General features: G+C 45.3%; 1 long non-coding RNA gene across 2 annotated transcripts in view; it reads right to left on the bottom strand.

Annotated features, from left to right (window-relative positions):
* Positions 1-18,417, bottom strand: part of LOC120722938 — a 41,058-nt gene extending 22,641 nt beyond the window's left edge. Inside the window, exons 1-5 of one of the 2 annotated variants that reach the window (XR_005693641.1) lie at positions 17,514-18,417; positions 16,605-16,776; positions 14,440-14,580; positions 5,430-5,524; positions 227-383 (exon numbers count right to left, since the gene is read on the bottom strand). This is a non-coding gene — a long non-coding RNA (uncharacterized LOC120722938). Of the gene's footprint in view, positions 1-226; positions 384-5,429; positions 5,525-14,439; positions 14,581-16,604 lie in introns of both variants that reach the window. The other variant, XR_005693640.1, reaches the window with a different exon arrangement.
* Between the last annotated feature and the right edge of the window lie 1,732 nt (positions 18,418-20,149).

Here is a 20,149-nt window from a genome sequence, read left to right as displayed (position 1 = left end):
GAGAGGACAAAGACACGCTGTGGAAGAGCCAGAGATTAATAACAACTAATAATAACTAATAATTAAATGCCATGTGTACAAAAACATTGAAGAATATCCCATTTCTCTGGCTCTGAGCAGTTTTGCAGTACTGGTCTGAATGTGAGCAGACTGCAGTTCTGAACACAGTTTGTCCTGATGCGGTTATCAGCAGTCACATCATCAATAATCATCACTGAGAACTTACTGGGCATGTATGGCAGATACCATACCACTGCCTCCACTTCAACCTGCTCAGATTCCTGATTTTAAATCCAATGAATTAGTGCAGAAAGATGGGACGGCTCCTCCCGCCGGGTGTCCTCACGTCAGACAACATTTCTGGAGATTTTTTATAGATGAACCTGGACATAAAGGACAAAGGACATAAAGGAGATCAGAGGAGATGTGATGAGAGGAAAGATACATTGGCAAGTATGGCAGCCATACATGCCCACACCATAACACTGCGTCCACCATGTCAGACAGATGATGGGACATGTGTCTGTCCACATTTTGTGTCCACAACAGTAAAGCTTCTTTAGTTGTGTTAATACTTTTATACTTTTATTAAAACTTGTTTGACTAAAGCTGGAAGGCTGCACTGTAAAAGTTCACAAAATAAAAGCAGAGATTTCTGGTAATTACATTTTGTTGTTGTTGTTGTTTTTTTTAACTTTATTTAAGCAGGAAGTGAAAACACTGAGATTAAGAATCTCGTTTAAAAGACTGCACTGGGCTGAGAGAGGCAGCATTAACCTAGCATGTTTTTTTAAACCCAGAGCAGCCAATCTGCCTTAATTAACTAATTAGGAGGGAAAATCAGTGGTGTTATTCAAAAAGTAAGAAAACGCTCAGTAAACAGTCCAATTTGAGCCCAGTTAAATGAACGTGTCACAATGATGAAGCATGCACGCTTTCTTAAGACCGTTATTCAGATTCTTGCAAATATCTTTTTTGCTAAGTTATTTTTGACAGATAAATAGCAGAGACGTAATCAGGAGCACACCAACCAGCTCAGGCTAAACTTCCTCCAGGAAAGGAAGGCCCCCTTCTTTCAAAATAAATCTGAGTGCTGTATGAAATAAATACTACTCAATAAACAAAGATGAGAATTTGTCAGGAGGACCACAGAGACCAGTTTAAACAGGGATCGGTCTCTGATGTGATCCCAGCTCTGATGATAAAACCTTCAGATTAAACTGAACTTTATCCTTAAAAACATCTGTTTTCTTTGTGTCTGCAGAGAGTCCCACTCTCACTGAATCTGCACACTGTGGATGTTTTGTGCCGCTTCCCTCTTACATGCTTGTCGACAGGCACAGTTACACAGATCCAACGCGATCTTTGCTCTTCCTCCACGGCATTTGTTTTCTGTTGTCTTTCTGCTGTTTTGCTGGAAACAAAAGCATCGCTGGCTGTTTCTCCGCGCTCGACTAAACCGCCTCCGTCTTATTTTTCTGACAGCGCTGTCCACAGCGGGAAGGCTTAACGGCCTCTGCAGCTCTCACAGTCTTCAGGACAAATGCCATCAAATACTTCTGGAGCGCCCGGTGGACGGCCGAGCAGCCGCTCAGATAAATGTCCCGCGAGTGTGAAATGTTTTGACGCTTACAAACTTTTTTTGTATTCTTTTCGTACACAAAACCAACAAGGGCAGGAAAACAGCTGCTGCTCGGTGAGGAGACAGCAAACACAACCTGAGATACTGCAGGCAGAAACCGACAACATACTGTATATTTAAGCATAACTGGAATCATTTTACACATTATGGACGGTTCAATGTTTATTACACTTAATGAACACATGTAATGCATTAGAATCTCATTCCCATCTGTCTCTTTATGGTTTTATAGCTTTCTAAAGTGAATGTTTTCAGCTTGGAACAATTACTCAGACAAAACAAAGCATGACTGTGGACTGCAGACATATCAGGGAGAGGTTAGAGTCCCGTCTCTTTGTTCGAGGACTCAGAGACACAAGAAACTGGGACTCACTGTTCAGTTGCTCGTGCACGTTCTCCTGAGCTTGGTGCAGTTTAGGAATAAATAAGCCAGACGTTGGCTTCAACACGATGTTTCCTGCTGAGGAAGGACTTTGCCGGCGTTGCCAGGTTTGGGTTTTCCCCTCCTCCTTGGACAGAGGACTCTCTCCAAAAGACATCAACACCTCATTCTGCACTAAGGACCTTGGAAAGAAAAGCGACTGGACTTTAAGTTTCTTGAGGACGTTTCAACCGAGATGCTTCTTCAGTTCTGACAGTTGTCTAACAGCTGTAACTGTATACACTGCACTTCCTTTAATTCTACTGCTGCTGATATTTTATTCTTTATTTTCTATTTTTAATTATTTGTACCTGCTTAGTGTTTTTTTCTTCCATTATTTGTATTTAAGCTGCACTGGTGTTGTGCTGCTGGAGTCATAATTTGAGGGGTTAATAAACTCTATTCTATTCTGTTCTATTCTATTCTACTCCATAAAGATCACTGTGCAGGAGCAGAGGTAGTGAAGGTGGATGAGTTTAAAGAATGCACAGGACGGGTGGTGTCGGGTGGTTTGTGACAGAAGGAGAGCACCAACTGAGACCTGGAACGGTTAGACACTAGTAGCTCTGACGAGAAGAGAAGAGGCCGAGCTGGAAATGCTGAGATCTTCACTGAGTGGGTGGAAAGGATTAGAGCAGTTTGGAGATATGAACTGGACAGAGATGATGGAGCTGCCAGGCCAACACGCTCTCACTCCCGAGGTGTCACAGGCGACATTCCCGGGCACCCAACACGTTCCTAAATGACGAGATCGGAACGTCTTTCACCACGGGGCCGTAATTCTACTGTATTTCACCCGTAACCCGGCGTGTACCTTAAGAACGCCGAAGGTCGCCTTTCGCGTTCCTCAGGAACGTGAGGAATCGTCAGGATGTTACGCCTCGGGAGTGAGAACGGTCTGGCCAGGCAGGATGAAAAGATGAAGACGTCAGAGGACGCCGTGAAGGAGGACATGCAGAGGGTGGGTGTGACAGAGGAGGATGCTGGGACGAGGTGGAGGCAGATAATCCTCTGTGGAGACCCCTAAAAGAAGAAGATGATGATGAAATGTCTTCACCCCTTCAACTTTGAGGATTGTTGAACTCTTCCCCTCAGTTTGTTTCTTTCATGCGAGTGAGGAACTCGTCCCATCTTTCTCTTTTTGTTACTTAAGCAAAGGATGTGAATTATTCTTCAGCTGGATTTCAGCAGCGTGACCTCACCGCGCCTCAAGCAAGCTCGATAAATCCTTCCACACCTGACCTGCTCCAGAGACAAAGAAGAGCGGCTGTAAAACAAACTCACCTCGCTGTGAACCGCCGCTGAAAAATTAAAAATGAGATATCTCCAATTCCAATTTAATCAGGAGCCTGGGGGGAATAAATATTAATCACTTCACCTCCTCCAACATCACATTCACTTCACAGACTCGCTGACAGGACGGAGGACCGCGTTCAAAACACAAGCTACAATACACAAGTTTGTATTGTCCCTTAATCAAAGCCTGGAGGCAGGAATCCTGCTGGCCGTCGAGGTATTGACTAAAAAACAACTTCTCCACCTTTGTGACAGAGAGGGAAGTCCTGGAAAAACTGACCCACAAATGAGAGCCTGAGGAGATTTAAAACAACACAGCCGGTATGCAATTATGCAAGAAGCAGCTCTTTTACCTTCGTTGCCAATTAACAGTTCCTATAAACCTCCTGGGTGGGGGGTGGGGGGCTGTACAGCTACCGGCCATGTTTAAATTCATATTAGCCACATTAGCTAATGTGCATCCATTTTTCATGGGCGGGACCTCAGGCCGTTTCCCCTCGCTGAGGCTTCGACTGCTTTCCTTAAAGTGCAGAATAATGTTCCCTGTGTGCGCGTCGTCAATATTTCAGTTTGGGGGAGGCACTGAGCAGCACGCGGGTCATGTTGGTGACAGAGCTCATGACTGTGTTCAGACATTTCACCGGAGCTCTTATGCAGAGCGGCGCGTAATCGCAGCAAAGCCGAGCGAAGCCCTCGAACACACGTGGAACAAAAAAGTATGAAAAATGAATGAAAAGCTTTCGTCGGACAAACGCAGTCACGTGACGGTCATGTGACGGTCGCTGCGTGAAGTCTGACAGACCTCAGAGTCCAGCAGCATGAAAGTTAAAAACATTTATTTTATAGCATGGTCTTCAGATAAGGAGATCAGGCTCTGCTCATGGGAATACTGTGCACCCATTCAAAGCCTGAAGACTCCCACAAACTGCCAGGAATCAGGTAAGTCGAGGGCAGCAGGTGAGCACCGTGACCTGGTGATGAGAGGGTCCTGGGTTCTAATCCATCACCGTCTTTCTGTGTGGAGCACAGCTATGGCAGCTGGGATAGGCCCCAGCCCCCGCGACCCTGATGGTGGAAGAGGATGGATGGATGTACGGACGGACACATTTATAGAAGGTCAAATCTGTGATTGTTCACAGAGCCACTGAAAATGAGCCTGTGACGAGAAAACCATCATGAGCTGTCCCTGAATGTTTGTGAGGACCAACAGCTTTTAGTCAGGGTTCAGCCCACACCATCACCAGGCGCCCGTGCTATTCAATTCAACTTTATTTACACAGCACCAAATCACAACAACAGTCAGTAGACCCTACAATAATACATACAGAGAAAAAAAACCTCCCTTTTAACAGGAAGAAACCTCCGGCAGAACCAGGCTCAGGGAGGGGCGGGGCCATCTGCTGTGATTGGTTGGGGTGAGAGAAGGAAGACAGGATAAAGACATGCTGTGGAAGACTAAACTCAACCTGCCATCACAGATGTTTAGCAGGTACATGATGGTTAATAACTTGACAAGTCGACCAGATTCATGTGAAAGGAGTCGAGTTTGCATCACGGAAAAGATTCAGTGAAAAACACAAAGAAATGTGTGTTTCTGCAGAGACGTCCGAGGGGTCTCGCAGGAGCAGCGATGCTATTTGGTTAACAGTGAATTCAGTGACCGTCAGAGCCAATGAGCGGCTCAGCTCCACTGTGGACGCCTGCCATGAAACTTTTGGATCTACATCCAGAAAATCTAAATTTTTCTCAAACAGAAAAATAAAATCAGTGAAAGTGCTGAATAAGAATCAAATCTGGGTTCTGGGGGAGTCTGCACTTAGATTTGATTTTCTTCAAACAGACAATCAGCGCGGGCACTGCTACGGATTTTTCCTCCGTTTCTCTTCTGATTATGTTTAGAGAGTCGGATTGTGCAGAACTCACTGCACCATAAAAACATGCAGCACACAAGGTTCAGGGTAGAAAGCACACGCTCCGTCGATAAGCAGGTTTTTTAAGTCCTGTTTAAAATCGACACCATGAATAATCCATATCTGCAGCTGAGCTCTGACATTGCTGGTGGTTACTAACCTTGGCAGTTAAAGAAAAGATGCCCGAGCTGCAAGCATGTGGATGGAAGCTGCGCCTTCATGACAGAAGCTGCGTGGCAGCGATGCCTCCAGGAGCTGCGAGGAGAAGAAAAGTCCCGTCAGCCTCACTTGACTTTCTATCAGGACTCAGACTTTGTGATTAGGAGGTGACACGTGAGAAGACTTGAAACATTTTTGACCTTTGTGACAGCTTCTAACGCAGGACTCCTGGAGCTGAAATCAAAATACTTTCATGGCTTTTAAAAAGCTTTTCAAAATATTTAAGGACCTCGGCGCCACGCTGGGCTGTAGCACTCACATCGTCAACAAACCTTTGACTCTGCATTGATTTTGAGAAACTAAGCAGCCTCAGTTTAAGATGACTTTCACAGCTCACTGCATCAACACAGCAGAATTGATCTTAATGGAAAACGCTCCAAAGGACAGACTGACTCTGGTTAATCCATCAGTGAGTACGAAGGATTCATCCTGGTCAGACGCCGACTTCATCAGTGTAACTTTAGCAAATGTTTGACCAACAAATACTCCAAACTCACTCAGTCAGTCTGATTTCATACAAACCCTGGAAACATGTGAACACCAGGAATAATTACACCTTCTTACCAGAACAGAGCAAAGCTCAGTCAACAGGATGCTGCAGGGTCTTCAAACTGAGCATCAGAAAGAAGAAGGTGACAGAAGTGAGAAACGTGAGTGTTTCTGAAACTGTTGATCTGCTGGGATTTTCCCGCACGGCCATCTGTCGGGTTTATGCAGCAGCTGGGCCCACGCTGGGGGCCACTCCTGTCAGCTGAGAACAGGAACCTGATGCTGCAGTTCACACAGGTTCACAACACTGGACAACAGAAGATGCAAAAATGTTTCCTGGTCCCATGTTTCTCAAGTTCTGCTGCAACATTCAGACACTGGGGTCTAAGGAGCTTGGAAAGAAAGCGACGGGACGTCTTTAAGCTTCATTCGAGAAGCTTCTTCAGTCCTAAGACTAAACGGTGGAGAGTCGCACATTTGATTTGGTGCAAACAGCATAAAGTCATGGATCCATGCTGCCTGTGTCAGTGGTTCAGGTGCTGGTGTGTGGTATTATGGTTTTAGATCATCGAGGCAGTACTGAAGTGTTTGACCTATTAAATCAATGCTGATTTCTACTCTGTGAGATGAGCAGAGAGGAGATTTACTGACTGTCCTGCAGGCCAAGCAGACAGAATTCATTGATTGTATTGATTGTCCTCACGCTCTGGGACACGAGCGTCGCCGGGATCCTGATCATTGATTACAGATGCTGATACGTAGCTGTGAGGTTTAAACAGCTGCTGGTGCTGATGATGGTTCCTGAAACACAGACGAACGCTCCTGCAGACAGCTTCTCTGTGGTGTTTGATTTCTAAGCCTCCGTATGTCAGAAAGACAAAGAAAAACTGAAACTCACAACACTGGACAAACATGTCGGGTGGAGGTGCGCTCATCTTCTCTGCAACAGTCTGATGTCAAACTGATGGTGCACTTCCTGTCTGCTGCAAACACGACCTGCTGAACTTCATTCAAACCTCGAACTGAACAACTTTTCTTCTATCAGAGGAAAATAAATCGTACAACTCCGGACGAGAGGTCAGACTTCACGCTAACATCGCTTTCATCACAGCATCTCCAAATTAATTGGTTCCTCCAACTTACATATGAAGACCTCTGTGTGTGTGTGTGGGGGGGACGACGACTGGAGCTCCTTCCTCTCTCCAGGAAGTGGAATTCATCATGGTGAGGAGTGCTGACTGGGCATTAGGGCAGCCTGCGGGGGGTTTCCCCTCCTGCACCGACGAGCTGATGGAGCCCATTTGTCATGCAGGAGAGCCGCTCGCTCCGCCAAACGCTGAGCGGATGCTGGAAAGCTCTGACGAGGAAACTCCGGGGACTCTCCGTGGCATCAGCGGGAATTCAGAGTGGGATGAGGTGCGTTTTGGAGGGAGGAGTGGGAGTTTTTATTCTTCTCACCAACATCACCACATTTAAGTCACAAAAACGTGATTCTGCACACGGCTGATATCACTGCAAAAACGACTCCGCTGGCTCGGCGCGTGCCATTAAACACTTTGTATGAAGCTAGCATGATCAATCAACATGTGGAAACCTCTGGGTTTGATTTTGTAGTCTGTGGATGTCTGGGTCAGTCTTAGGACTGTTGGTTCTCAAACAACGAGAAACAGGAAAGAAATCAAATGAAAACAGAATTTTCAGGATCGTTTTCAAACTGCAGGAGCCACACGTAAGCCCACAGTCTGACAGCCAGCAGCACTAATGAGATGAGGTTATACTGTGAGCTCTTTAAGTCCAATTTAACAGGGTGTCAGTGAAGTGACGCTAATGTGGGCCATGTATCAGCTGAACAGGTAAAACTGCATAAACAGTTTTACCTGTTCAGCTCCTTTTAAAGAAACATTTAACAGGAGCAGTTGGATACTGAGCAAAGTGAGCAGCTGTCACTGAAATGAGATATTCAGTGTGCTGTTCATGGACGTCGTGTTAAAGCTGTTTATCTGGTGTTCATTTCTTACGCTGGAAAAACAAATGTAGTTACATCCACTGAGCCTAACGCTCCTTTTCTTTGAATCAGCAGCCACTCAGGCTCTGCAGAGCAGCCAGCATGTCTTCACTCTGTCAGCTATCACACATATTCTAATGTAGTGTTCTTCTCATGTTCAGTCTCCACAATTTAAAATACTTTTGCATGAACCGGGTCCATCCTCTGGGAGCTGTATCAGTGGAAACATCAGCTCGCCATTAATCAGCCTCTAATTAGACAGCCGGACCGACAGCCGAGAGGGGTCGGAGGTCGTGAGGTCCAGAGATGGGAAACACTATCTTTGATAATATTTAATCACTGGGAGCTGTCGCTGACGCCGATGTGTTCAGGCCCTTAATATCAGGGGAAATGACATGATTAAAATTCAGCTCAGCTTCTTGAATCTCCCACTTCATCTGGTTCAGACCTGGACGGCTGCTCCGTCTCGTGTCCGGGGATGTGGTGTAATTATTACACGGCCACTCCGCTTTACTCTGTGTAATTGCTTCCCACTGTTTTCCTCACATAAAGAGGCGGCGTGAACACAGCAAGGCAAGGCAAATTTATTTGTACAGCACAATTCAACAACAAGGTGATTCAAAGTGCTTTACAGAGACATTAGAAACAAAAACAGATAAAAAGCATGATTTAAAATTGATTAAAACAAACAAACAAACAAAACAGTATATAAAATCAAAACAGATAAAATCAGTAGTTAATGTAAGTTTTGACATTTAAGCTTAAAAGTGTGGATTTGGTGCTTTATTCAAATGCAGCTGAGAACAGGTGAGTCTTCAACCTGGATTTAAATAAACTGAGTGTTTCAGCTGATCTGAGGCTTTCTGGGAGTTTGTTCCAGATATAAGGAGCATAAAAGCTGAATGCAGCTTCTCCGTGTCTGGTTCTGACTCTGGGAACTGATAAAAGACCGGATCCAGATGACCTGAGGGATCTGGAAGGTTCATACTGGGTCAGGAGGTCTCTGATGTATTTTGGTCCTAAACCATTCAGAGCTTTATAGACCAGCATCAGAACTTTAAAGTCTATCCTCTGACGGACAGGCAGCCAGTGCAAAGACCTCACAGCTGGACTGATGTGGTCCACTTTTCTGGTCTTAGTGAGGACTCGAGCAGCAGAGTTCTGAATGAGCTGTAGTTGTCTGACTGATTTTTTAGGTAGACCTGTAAAGATGCTGTTACAGTAATCAAGCCTACTAAAGATGAATGCATGGACTAGTTTTTCCAGGTCCTGTTGAGACATCAGATCTTTTATCCTTGAAATATTCTTGAGGTGATAGTAAGCTGACTTTGTTATTGTCTTAATGTGTTTTTCTAAGTTTAGGTCTGCATCCATCACTACACCCAAATTTCTCGCCTGGTTTGTGGTTTTTAGATGTATAGATTGAAGTTCTCTGGTGACCTGTAATCGTTTTTCTTTGGCACCAAAGACTATTACCTCAGGTTTGTTTTTGTTTAGCTGGAGAAAATTGTGGCACAACCAGTCATTAATTTCCTCAATGCATTTACCAAGAGCCTGTACAGGGCCTCGGTCTCCTGGTGACATTGTGATATATATTTGTGTGTCATGAGGTTCAGAGATGGGAAACACTATCTTTGCAGCATCATCTCGGGATGATGTCCAACCACGATGATGGCTTCTGTAACCACACAGGTCGCTTTGACTTTACGATTCTGGGAAGTTTGGATCTCTCCAAACGAGCATGTTCTGATTCAGAAACGAAAAGGTCGTTTCAACCCTCAGCACTCGATCGAGGCATTTTCCATTAAAAACGAGCCGACTCTGTTTGCTGCTCGTTCTAGTTTCATATTTTCTGGGACTTCATCGAAGGAGCTCTGCCTGATTCACCTTTAAATAACAAAAATACTCATCTTATACTCTTTTCCCCCACCAACTGGTTTTAAAACTAATTATTATGTAGCATCACCAGCAGGAGCTGGGGCTGCATCGGCCAATCACGGGGGATTTTTTCCTCCCACTGCTGCTGGAGTCAGAGGTTCCAGCCCTTCAAACATCACCATCTTGTGGTGGAGTATTATTGGTGGAACTGGGTCTCTCACATTAAGCGTATGTCCCTGTACTGGTTTGAGTTTGCCAAAGTGAAATGTGCAGATTAACCTGAAAACAGCAATCGCCTGCCTGCAGGTGGAAACCTGCTAATAAAGACAGACAAAGATGAGCAGACAGCAGAGGTTTAAAGGGTTAACACGGCTCCAATCACAAATCTGCTGGTTTACATGATTACTGTATCGAGGACGGGCATCTTGATCACCTGCACTCTTTCTTTCACTGTTCGGATGAGATGGAACCTGAACGATCCCCGTAGGGAAATTAGGCTGTTGCAGTAGCAGGAGTAATGGGATTCAGCAGGGCACAACAACAAATAGAATACACGCTCACAAACAGGGCATTAAAAAAAGCAATAAGAGGGGGAGACAGTGCATTTAAAAACAATTTGGCCTCTGGAAAAACTGGAAATGCAGCTGAAAAAAGCAGCTGCTGCCAGTGGCGTCTCAGAGATACGGGGCAGCTCAGAGGGGCGCTCTGCTACGGCGCGAGTGACGCGGCGTGGTGAGGTCGCAGCGTTGGCTCAGCCACAAAATCAGTTTCTTTAGCATCGAGAAACTTTCAGTCACCCGCCCTGTACTTCACACAGAAACATAGAAACTAAAAGCTCAGCTCAGATTTATGAAAGGAAACACCTGAGGCGTCCATTCATATCCAATCACACGCCTGGTACTGTGACAGACTGTATATCAAAGATGGACACAGTGCCTGCCGATTTGGTGTGAAGGCCAGTTTGACAGACTGGGTCACTGCGTCACTAAAGCACAGCGTTGCTTTTTTCTGAGCTGTGGATGCACAAAGTACCTCAGCAGCTTCACCTACAGCTCCGTCTCAGAGTGATGCTCCTTCCACCTGGACCAGAGGCTTAATAACTTAACTTACCTACATATCTAACCCTTTAAGACCTGCCATAGAACCGAGTCTGCCAGAGCTTATATTATATTTTTACATGCTGTGGAGCCATTTTTGGGAGCATTTCAAGTTGCTATACATCAATACAACCATTACAGCCTAAATTTTAATAATATGCATGCATTAAGTGCATAGTAATTACATAAATTGCAAAAAAGAGCAATAAACTACAAAAAAAATTGAAAAACATTTTTGTTTTTTAACATATATTTCTAGTTAGAGAAATTTAAGAGGCTTATCCCTCAAAACTGTAAATACAAAAAAGTTGCACAAAATAGTTTCCCACCACAGGAAATTTATTTTGAGTGTCTTCATAGTTTTATATTTGAAATACACCAATTTCTATATACTGCAGGAAAAACGAAAATAAATATTATAGTGCAAATTTGCAAAAAAGCAGCATCTGCATCAAAATAAACTATTTCCAGCAGTGCAATATGAGTCCTCAGCATCCCAGAAACGACACCGAAAGTCGTAAAGTCAAAGATAACTTTTAAAAACACCAGTATAGGCTCATGAGGCCCTGATGGTAAAAAATTACATTTCCGCGAAAATGACGTCACTTCCGGTTTCGGACAGGTCATGGCGGACATGCGATAGTTTGCGCTGATGGACGTAGGAAGTGTTATGAACAGCTGATCGGATCGGCAAAGCGTGTTTGTGGAATATTATGTTTTTGTTGCTGCTTTTTATGCAATTTTTGCAAAGCTTTATGTGGAAGGAAACCGTGACCGAGGACAAGCTGATGGCATAAGATGTAAGTACAACTCCTCTGGTTTCATATGCAAAACAAATTATTGCGCTAGCTTACGTGGTTGCAGAGCTACTGGGATTTAAAAATAGTTATGCAAAACAGAGCGTGCCCGCTCTGACCGGCTTTAAAGGGTTAATAAGATAACCAGACATCGCCTCATCCTAGATGAATAACTTGATTGGCTTGTGTCTCTCGGTTCAGCCGTTTGATTGGCTCTTTGGGGGCATGGGTGGGGCCAACCATCGTCTTAGCTGATCAGAATTCTGTCATTGATTTGATTTTGCTTTTTAGCATCCCAAAGCATGCTGGGATGGGAGTAAGAGCCACATCCAGGACATGACATACGAGAAACACGTCACTGTTTTACTATTTAATCAGTTTTTTGCATATTGGACTGATTGATAAATGAAGTCATCCTTTTAGTTTGGATCAATGTGCAGAGTAATACCTCGAGGACAGGATCTTTGGCAATCAGTTTGATTCCAGTTCTTGGTGCTTTGATGTGCAACAGTGCAGATCCATCAAACTCTTGGATATGTTTGGTCACGCAGCCACAAATACAGAGGTTTTATCGTTCGCTCTTCAGGCGGCGAGGCTTAAACACCAGCGTGACACCATCCAAACAAACAAGACAAGCTTTAATGTTCAGCACCAGATCTCAAACCTCTGCCACCTGCAGGCAGTTTGAAGGACCATCAAATAGGAAAAAAATAAAGCAGTAAAATCTTTTATAAGATTTAAGATCTAATGAATGCTCATCACAGAACAAGCCTTCCTCCCCGAGGATGCTCGTTCCGAAGCAAACAAACACATAAATCCAGAGTTTTACGAGCCGGAACAGAAAAGGTCATTTAACAAACAGTCCAAGAAACGATGACTGCTCCCAGCCAGCGCAGCTGTAGGTAAGACAACACCATCACCTCTGACACTTCACCAACAGTCCTGAACTCATAATTGGACCGGAGCTAAACTGCTGTCTGGTGTTTGCATCGTGTGGGGCTCGTTCATCATCCGCTGCTCTGTTTGATGAAGTCGAGTAATGAGATATGAACAGAGGGAAGGAGAGGAGCGGCCGCAGAGGCCAGAATTACTTTCCCATTAATAAACATCATTTCCTAGTAGAGGATAAACAACGGATTAGCTTTGTTTGCTCTGTAGAGACGTTGATTATACCGCTGCTGATTAAAGTAAGCGGCCGGCTGCTGTATGTTAACAAAGAGCCGCGCGGAGGTGAAAGAAAGCCCAGAGGGATGTGGAACATGTTAAAGAGATAATTAAAGTGGAAGCACTTCCTTTTTCTTCCAACTTTATTTCCTGCTTTTATGCCTTCTGCATTCTTTCCACCCAGCAGCGCAGCAGGCGTGTCCAGCAGAAGCTCTGAAGTGCAGCCTGGGTGGAGTAAATGCGACTAAAAAGGTTCCTGCATGGATGCTTCTACTCATTTAAACAGTAGAATCAAAGAAATAAAGAAGACTAACTTTGGAGGCTAAAATTAGGAAAGGAGTCCAAACTGAGCTCAATCTAAAGGCGAGTTGGTGTGATCGTCGTGGTCACCTCACAGCAAAAACAGCACAAGAGACTCGAAGAAATCCTTCAGACGTCTCTGTCATATGAGGCAGCCCGTCACATTGTTCATCACCAGAGAGTTAAGATAAATCAGCATCTGCAACAGCTGCACCTTCAGTACACGTTTCCGTCATAGCCGACACCGTGTTAGCGACATTAGCACATTAGCAGAAGCAGCATGTCAAATAAACCATCTTTAAAATCAGTATTAAAGCAGCCTTTCGTGAAGTAATGATTCATATATCATATATTGGAGTAGCATGAATGGCCACAGGGCCAAAGTAAAGATATGTTTTAGCTAGCAGTGTGTCGCTAACATCTGCAGCTCTGGTAACAGCAGCCATCTTTATTTTCAGGCTCACGTGTAGTTGCCCTTTGCTCCAACCATGTGGTTATTTAGCAGAACCAGTTAGAGGTGGGTGGCTGCGTTACTCTTTGAACTAACTGGTGCTGTATATGAACATTTATGTATTTCTGCCAAACAGTATTTGAGCAGCAGCGTTGAAATGCCTGGCTGATTAGTCTGGCACATCCTAATTGCTGTCGCAGCCGAGAGGAAAAACTGGAGGAGCGGGATTCACTAATGACTGAAGTTAATGTAAAAGAAAGCCTGTGCTGTGCCGTCTGCCTTTGGTGGGATTAATATCATCAGTCAATTCAACAGTCAGATCATTGACAGCCTTAAATATACAACAAACATGGAGACGGGAGTCGAAGCTCTTCTCAGACTCAAGTAACACAGTGTAGCCTGGCCCGGAGCTGTTTACAGCTGCTGTCTTTAAGTTAGAGTGTTACAGTTATTTTAGATTTTATTAAAAATATGAATAAAAATGAAACAAACAAAAACTGTTGAGCAGTTTTTTCCCAAAAAGGTGCAAAGTCACCTCCGACTGTGGCCATTTATGATATTCAAAGTAAACAACAATAAGCTCATGAGTCAAACATGCAGTCTGTGCTTGTGTTTACAAATGGTGTTTCCATTCAACTCAATGGAGTTATATTTATAAAGCTCCAAATCACAGCAGCAGTCACCTCTTTGCATCTACAATCATGCAGAGGAAACACTTTTCATTACTCATGAACTGCTGTCACCTTGAGGCCATGATGTCTGAGGAGTACCTGAAAGAGCAAAGCTGTGGCTCAGACCAGCTTCTCTATGGTGTCCGGGCTCCGCCTTAGAGATGAGGAGGACAATGCTGGACAGACTTTATATGTCATCTGGCCTGAAGCTGTCTCAGGATAAACCCAGAGAAAGGTTGTCTGGAGAGTAAGAATAGAGTAAGAATGGGTCCATCTTCAGCACCAACATTTTTCTTATTTCAGAGAATAAATAGGACATGTGTGGATAAAGACCCTCTTCCCGCTCCTCCACAACCACCCACACATGCAGGGCCTTGGAGTAGGGGTATGTCACCAGGGTGCAGAGGAGGCTACCCCCCCCTCTGTCCCCTTCTGGCTGCCTCTGCCTCAATTTTATCCCACAACTTAGACATTCACATTATTCACACTCTCATTACACATACATATAGGATCTTGGGGGTGGGCACAATCACGGAGTCCAAATTACCATCAGGGTGTATACCTCACCCCTGACGTCGTTGCCCACCTCTCAATTTTAAATACACTTAGTCATTGAGGGCTAGCAGGAGGGACTATGCGCTTACCTGCTGCTCCTTGGCAGGTAGCTCCATGCCCTCCTGGGTTTTAATTGCACCTTAGAACACACATGCATCAACACTACAATGAGCGGGTGGAGGGAGGTTTGGAGTCTTCTCCCACCCCCATTCTCTGCGGCCTGCTGGAGCGGGGGGGCTAGTAGGAGGAGTTGGCCGTCCGACTGCGGTCTGGGGTGTGGGGCCTCCCTGCTGCTGCGGAGTCGGGGTGGTCTGCCTCTCCCCACCGCAGGGAAAAGGGTAACACCACCTGGGTCTGGGTGCAATTCCCCCCTCCAGGGGCAAGGGTACCTAGACCCGGTTTGTAGAGTACGCTTGGGGAGTGTGATCGTGTGTACAGCGTCTCTTTATGTCTGTCTCCACATTGGTTGAGTGTGGAGTAAGTGCATATGAGAGCATGAGGGTGGGAATGGATGTTTGTGTCTGTGTGTGCCTGTATGTCTGTGTCTATATGTCAGGTTGGGTATCAGACGCCACCTCTCTGGGGACACCTCAGGCCCTCCAAGGTATGGAGGCCTATCTCCACCCACCACCACTTCCCCTGCCGGTGGCGGACTCCCTCAGGTGTCGGTGTGTTGGTGGTTCTTTGTGTCTGGGGGTGGGCGTCCGGGTACACACCGGCTCACTCCTTGGCGGCCGCTTGTCGGGGCCTGGAGCCTGGGGCTCGCTCGGGCCCCTTTGGAGATGGGGTGCCCCCGGCCTCTCGGCCTGGGGCTCGGTCACTCAGGCACAGCTGGGGGCCGGCGGAGCTCACGGGCGCGTCACTGCAACTCCCCCTGGCTTCTGCTCCGCGGCTGCTGGGCGAGCCCTCATCTGGGACTCTCCTCAGCTCTTACTGGGACAGTGGCGCGGCTGCCCCTCTGTTGGTCTTCCATGGTCTCTTGTGTTCTGGGGGCCTCTGGATGTCTGGAGTTTTGATCTCCTCCATACCCGCTTCACACCCTGGAGGACGGGGCTGTGGCCCCCCCACACTCCCTAGCAGATCATTACATGGAGAAACCTTTGGAATGCAAGCATGCTGATCCACACAGGTATGCACACAGGTGTACACACGGGTATTCACAGACGCGGACTAAAGCTTTCTTGGCTGCTGCCTCAAAGCACACTGTGCGCTGTCTATCTTGCGTGCTGCACAATATCGTTTATTATTTAGTAACTATTGATATCTATGACTAGCTAGTTTATTGTGATGGTGCTTTGTTTTCTCTATTATTATGTTGCTCTTTGTTGTTTGCTGTCTCCTCTGTTTGTTTGTTTTTTTGTTTGTTTGTTTTTTTCTCCATACAGGTGACCCAGGAGTTATTTTATTTTATTTTTTTTTCTCTCTCTCTTCCCCCCCCTTCTCACCGTCTCTTCTCCCCTTTGGTTTTCTTTCTTTCTCTCCCCCTCTTTCTCTCATTCATTCCCCCTGTCCTATTTATTAAAAAAATAAATAAATAAAAAATTAAAAAAAATTAAAAAAAAAAAAAGACAAAGGATGAACTGAAGCTCTGCCATCACGTAATGTCGCATACTGCTGTTTCTGATGTCATTTAAAAAAAAAAAAAAAAAAAAAAAAAAAGACCAACGACAGTGACTTGGTGTGACATTTCTGTCCTAAATGAAAGACACCTGGGTGAAAGTGGGGTTGAAATGAAGCCTGAGGTTGGGATGCATCCTTGTGTATAACCTCCAGCTGTGCTGTGTTAACGTGACTGAAATTGATTTAGCATGTTTGCGTAATCTTCACGCTGCTCCTCATTGATTGGTCAGATGTCTCCATCTCCTCTGTACCTTTAAGTCTCTGCAAAGTAACCGAGAGGGAAAATGCACAGCTTCATGATCTGTAACAATGTTTCACCAGAGGATTCTTCAGCAACGTCCCGGAGCACTATCTTATATTTATAACAAAACAAATCCCACCTGGGGGCACGTTCAGATATCATTAAGGTGTTATCACAAAGGAAGGCCTTCAGTCTAATAATCTCTCTGTTAACTCACGGCCTTATTTGACCAAAGGCTCAGCTTCCAGCCAGCAAAGTCCCTGTCCTGATGTTTGAGGATGTGATTGTTGGCTGTCTGTGTCTTTGTGTTAGCCCTGCGACAGACTGCCTGCGTGTCAGTGAGCCCTGTCTCTCAGCGTATGGCAGCTGGGATCTACAGCAACCCTGAACTGGATAACCTGAAGAAAATGAATGGATGATGGATGTTCAGAGGCTCCTCCTCACACCCATTTTGTTAGCTCCTCTTTTCTTTTCACATTTTTTAACATCTACAGGCTTCAAACGTTTTCTTCAGCCTTCGTGCTTCTGCTACGAGTTATTCCTGCAAGTTTTTGTCACCATTCAGCGAACGACTCAGTGAGGTCTGGCTCATCGCTGCTGTTCCAGTTGATGCCAAAGCTGCGGGGATGAGGCAGAGGACTGGATCAAGATCTTCAACACCAACGTAAAACCAAACGTCATGCACTGATTGCCTCTCCACCTGCCTCACTGCATAGTTTGCTTAACTGTAAATGCTATTGTACTTTTTCTTTCTTACCTACTTTCCGTGCAGCTCAGTGCAAACACACCACATCAGTTAGAAAGTTCCCCAATCAGAGTTCCTGAAGTCTTTGGACAGGAGACCCTCCTGAGACAGAGCGGACAGATGAAGTTGGATGAAAAGACCAGATCAGCATCCATCAGGGGCTAGAAGGCAATAAAATCTTTGAATGTTAAAGATCCCGTTTCACACAAAAAAGTGTTTCCCTTTAGGATTTGACTTTCATTATCCAGGCTAGTGTATGTCCTCAGACTGACGAGGAGAGACTCCACATTTCTCTGCTCAGCGGATCAAAACTGAATTACTGCATTTAGAGAGAAGTTTACTCAGATTATGATCAGCTGTTATTTTCACTGAAAAAGGATAAACGTGTTTCAGAAATGATTAAAAAGCACGTGTTGTGTTTCCCACAGCCTGGAGGCAAATTTACACATTCTGCCTGAACAACAGTCCAGAAACCAAATAGATGAAATTAAATTGGCTTTTGTCATATAAATAATGTGACCAATCAATTTGCAAACCAATTGTGAAGCAGTTCATTTTATATAGAGTCGCTGCACGAGGTGATCTCTCACTTTTCACAGGTGAAATCAAAGGAAGCGTCCTGTTGTTCCACCTGCATGTGCCCACAGTCGATGGTCGCCACCCTCACAGTGACCAGACCTCTGTGGATTACACAAACACAGGCAGCTTTGGCTTCAGCTGCAAACACGTGCTGCCAAACGCTTCAGGAGTCGGCACATCGCTCTGTTTGCTAATGGTCCAGAAAGTTCCTGGACCTGCATGCGAGGAGCGACGTGCGCCAGGCAGGGTCCTAATCTGCTGAGGAACTCACCGCGATGCATTTTTATCTTCTTTTCCCTCCTCCTCAATCCCTCCATCCTTCATCTGAGCCCCAGCACAACGATGGCTCGCGCCGTGCCAGCGCCTCATCATTAACTTCCACCAACACCGTGAGAGCAAAATGGATAGCCTCGCATCCTGCGTCATCACTCTGGGAATGGGCGTTAATGGGCCGGCACAGGAGGAGACGGACTGTGTGTGTGTGTGTGTGTGTGTGTGTGTGAGGCACAGTAAGAGCATGTGTGTGTTTATGTATGTCTAATAATCTACTAACAAAATTACACGTTACATGTTTGTGGGAGACCTATGAGCAGCAGCTCAGGGATCGCTAAATCTAAGAGTTCAGGACGAGCGCAGGATGCCTGATTATAAAAACCTGAATCTGTGTGGAACAGCTGACGTCTCATGATGTAAACAAGAAGAACTCACACGTTTTACATCAGATCCAGACCCATCTTATATTTCCACACTTTGGCAACAGTGGGAAGGAAAAACTCCCTTTTAACAGGAAGAAACCTCCAGCAGAACCAGGCTCAGGGAGGGGCGGGGGTGAGTAAAGAAGAAACGCCCAGTGCATCATGGGAATCCCCCGGCAGCCTATTGCAGCATAACTAAGGGAGGATTCAGGGTCACCTGGTCCAGCCCTAACTATATGCTTTAGCAAAAAGGAAAGTTTGAAGCCTAATCTTGAAAGTAGAGATAGTGTCTGTCTCCTGAATCCAAACTGGAAGCTGGTTCCACAGAAGAGGGGCCTGAAAACTGAAGGCTCTGCCTCCCATTCTACTTTTAAATACTCTAGGAACAACAAGTAGGCCTGCAGAGCGAGAGCGAAGTGCTCTAATAGGGTGATATGGTACTACAAGGTCATTAAGATAAGATGGGGCCTGATTATTTAAGACCTTGTATGTGAGGAGCAGGATTTTGAATTCTGGATTTAACAGGAAGCCAATGAAGGGAAGCAGACTCCCCAAACAGCTGCACTAACACTGATGTCAGCATTGGTAACATGGGAATCTGGAGCAGTTCATTAACAGTTATGATGAAGTCATATAATGGTGTAGTGATAAAATAATGTTTTAAAGAGGTCAAACAGTGACAGTGCCTGTGTTTGGAGATGAAACAGAAACAGCCCCCCCCCCACAACACGACAGCATCCTGCCTTATAAAGCTGAGCGTTATGGCCGTGGATGTGGCCGAAAGGTCAAGGTACCAACCAGAGGTCACCTTGTGCATAGCAGGGAGACGCAGGTCTTATTTTACTGCCCAGGATGAGACAGTACTTCTGGTCCCCACAAAGTGATGAATGCTCATATCTGTGTGTGAGCTCACTGTCACCCATCTTTATCTGAGGGTGCATCCTTCATTACTCGCTCTCATCAGGCAGGTAAGGAGCCACGGCAAGAGTGTGTGTGTGTGTGTGTGTGTGTGTGTGTGTGTGTGTGTGTGTGTGTGTGTGTGTGTGTGTGTGTGTGCATAAGATTGATGAGAGCTCATCAGGCCTGGCAATCACTAAACTTTCTTTTCATTTCTTGCTGTCTTAGACTCCCTCCATCGATCATCACGCTGTCGTTCTTCCCGTTCTATTTTTACACCTGCAGATAATCAGACAGGTGAGGCGCTTCACATCCACGCTGTGAACTCCTGATTAACAAAGCAAAGAGATTCCTGCAGCACAAGCTCAAATCCAGACTTTAAAGAACCGTTTAAAACTATAAATACACAAAAAGACGACATAATCTTTCCATGTGAAACTCCAACATATTCAAAAAGACCAAACCTGTGACCAATCG

The sequence above is a fragment of the Simochromis diagramma genome, unplaced genomic scaffold (assembly GCF_900408965.1).
Source record: "Simochromis diagramma unplaced genomic scaffold, fSimDia1.1 OVJJ01000669.1, whole genome shotgun sequence".
In the NCBI taxonomy this organism is placed as follows: Eukaryota; Metazoa; Chordata; class Actinopteri; order Cichliformes; family Cichlidae; genus Simochromis; species Simochromis diagramma.
Note: the sequence above shows the minus strand (reverse complement) of the source record. Positions and strands in the feature narration are given on the sequence as shown.